This window comes from Lingula anatina, chromosome 6, assembly GCF_051362555.1.
Source record: "Lingula anatina isolate TDL-2025a chromosome 6, LinAna3.0, whole genome shotgun sequence".
NCBI classification, from domain to species: domain Eukaryota; kingdom Metazoa; phylum Brachiopoda; class Lingulata; order Lingulida; family Lingulidae; genus Lingula; species Lingula anatina.
Genome location: NC_141772.1, coordinates 6,349,732 through 6,352,830, shown reverse-complemented (window position 1 = coordinate 6,352,830; position 3,099 = coordinate 6,349,732).

Sequence of the window (3,099 nt, the reverse complement as noted above, 5' to 3'; positions counted from 1 at the left end):
TTCCTCAGATTTAATTCTTAGGCATGTTAATAGCCTTATTATTTAAGTAATAAGATACGTAAAAGTGTTTGTTTGACATTTCCTGCATCTTTACAACATTGTTAGTTGATTATGTAAAAATGATGGTAAACTTGTTATCGTTTATTGTGTAATAAAGTGTCAAAAATGGAAATAAACTCATATCATTGCAGTTTGTCAGATTCAATCATTCACTATGTTCAGAATCTCAGAATGGAAGAAATTGGACATTTAACACTGCTCTATTGATATTTTTCACATCTCATCAATTTTCTTAGTTGATCTTATAAAAATGGCAGTAACCTATTAATTTTGTTTTATGTTAAAAAAGTGTTAAAAATGGAAATAAACCCATTTCAGAACAGTGCAGTCTTGTTTACATTTTGGCATCTTTAAGGCGTGACTTTGAAGTTCCATCGGTCTAAAAACCTTTGTTAGTCACGTTTACTATTTGTCCATGATACTAATATTTTATTATTAAAAATTGATGATCATTATGCTGTTAAACATTATGTAATATTGCATCAAAATTTGAAAAAAACCTATTTTGGGCACTGCTCCCATGATGACCATTTAAGAAAAACCATGTCATTTACTTTTCTTAAACTTACAGAAAAGAAACATGGGACTAAAATACAGCTTCAGTAGGAAATACAGTCTGTTTGGTAATTCTTACTGCCAGTTAAACAGTTATTTGGTGAAAATTTAATTTTTCACATTTTGGCATTTTCAAGGTATGACTTTGAAGTTCCACGGGCTTGAAGACCCATGCTAGTCACATTTTCTGAAAATCCATGATACGTATATTTTATTATTAAAAAATGACGGTCATTATGCTGTTAACCATTATGTAATATTGCATCAGAATAGAAGAAAACACAATTTTGGGTGCTGCTGCCATGATGACCATTATGGGAAAACCATGTTACTTATGATTGCCAAACTTTCAAAAAAGAAATACAGGACTAAAATGCAGTCTGAGTTGGAAAAGCAGTCTAAGTGACTTCTTTTTCTGGAAGTTATACATTTTCAAAGTGTAAACTTGTCACATATTTTAATTACATTGGTATTACCTGTTGAGGATAATTTAAATTTGATGTTGAATTTGCAGTTTAACATAATGTATTTTTGCATCAGAATTGACAGTAGCCTATTTTGTGCATAGTTATTTCCTGTTTTTTGTCTGTACATTTGACAGCTTTGCTGCCTTGTATACTAGTTGGGATAACCATAATTAAATGCTAGTTGAAGAATTGAATAGACTGGAAAATGGCTTTAAGCCTCGGTCACAACCGGCCGTACGGGCTGTTTGTGTCCAAATTTTGCGCAGAATCTCATTTCCCACACAAGTCCTTCTTACGAAATTTCGAGTTCGCAGACAGCCCGTAAGCACGTACGGAGGATGTTGGACATGTCCCAAAGATTCTTCGAATAGCCTGCGAACAGCAAGGCCGCGAATGTAACTGTAACTTGCTCACCTCGCACGGAGTTAGCAAGAGAGACGCGCTTTGTGCAAGACGCACGTCGCAAGCTATGAAGGAGCAATTGAGTGCCCTTTGCGTGTTGAGTAAGGCGCACGCCCTCACAACTAACGAACAAAGTCGAGAGCACACCGGGAATGCGTCGCACGTGCGTCACCCCCACGCCTGGTGAATAAAAGGCTTGCTCACGACGCACGCTCGTGTCTTTACAATGAACGTCGACTGTGTAACGTGTATAACAATTTTCAAAAATTTCAAATTTTTGCTCAATTTAGTTTCTAATATGCCTCCAAAAGGCAAGAGAAAGAAGCTTACATAGTAGAAAAAAGGGAGGAGGAAGAAGAAAGAAGAGGAGAACAGGAAGCAAAACTGACGTACGCCGTCAGTACGTCACCACAAACGTGTGAGGCAAATGAGTAGCAAAACTGACGCAAAAGGGCACTACTTTCGCCGTGCGTTGCATTCCCTTCGTAAGTGGTGAGTGTGTGCCGCGTACACAGGATGCAAGACAAACTCAAGAAATTAGTATAATTTCTACGGCCATCGCTTCTTGCAATTAGCGTCCCTGCTTGAAAGGACATCTCATGTGGCCCTTGCAACTCGCAAGGCAGACTTTCCTTTACCTCTACGACCTCCACGGCCTCCGCAACACTCAAAATTCGCAGGGGACGCACGATCCTGAAATTCGTGCGTCCGGTTGTGACCGAGGTTTACTAGGATTTAGACCCCTCGGGTAAGAGATTTGAATGAGTATGAATTTTTATCAGGAGTCAGAAAAGTCACCTTACAGGGAGACAATGTAGCTCAGTTTGACAGCTAAACACGCTGCTTGGCTCTCTCCTCCGGTGGCACGATTGTCGTCATCGGACCACGTGACCACGTAGCTCATTAACTCCCAGGCCGAGCAAAAAGTACGTTTTTTAAAGCCCAAAATTTAAAAATGAGCTTTTAATTTGTGTATTTGTATAAATATATCGTTAGTTGGGCATGTTTTTTGAAGAATATGCTCCGTTCAGACCATTTCAACGAACTGACGAGAAACCTTTAAAATGAGCCGTATGGAGTTTTTTTTTTCTTTTTCTTTTTTCTTTTTGCGCATGAATATTCGATCAGTGAGCCATTTTGCACAGTTGCGTTTTTCGGGAATTTCGGCCATCGGGTTATTTTTAGGGCCAATTGTGCACCGTAGACAAGAAAGATATCACAAAATTATATTGCTATATAGCATACTTGGTGCTTTTACTACACAGAATAGAGCTATATATAGCGTAGTCTGTTTTTTTTTTTTTTTTTTAATTTTTTCTACCACTCAAAGAAATGTTCTGATTTCAAGAAATTAGGACCTAAAAATACAGTATCTGTAAAATTCAAAGTTTTCCCCCAATTGAAAAGATCGAGTAATTACCGTACGGGTTCGTGCGGGTTTGCATTAGCTAACACGCAAGTTTCACTATGTACAGAAGTACACATTACTATCTTTGTAGTTGTCGTCATAAAAAGGACAATATTTGCTGAAGCGCAATTTTTTCCATTCCACTTCTTGTTGTTGACATAGGTCTTGAAATCAAGTCGACGCAAGCGACTTGATTTCAAGACCTAT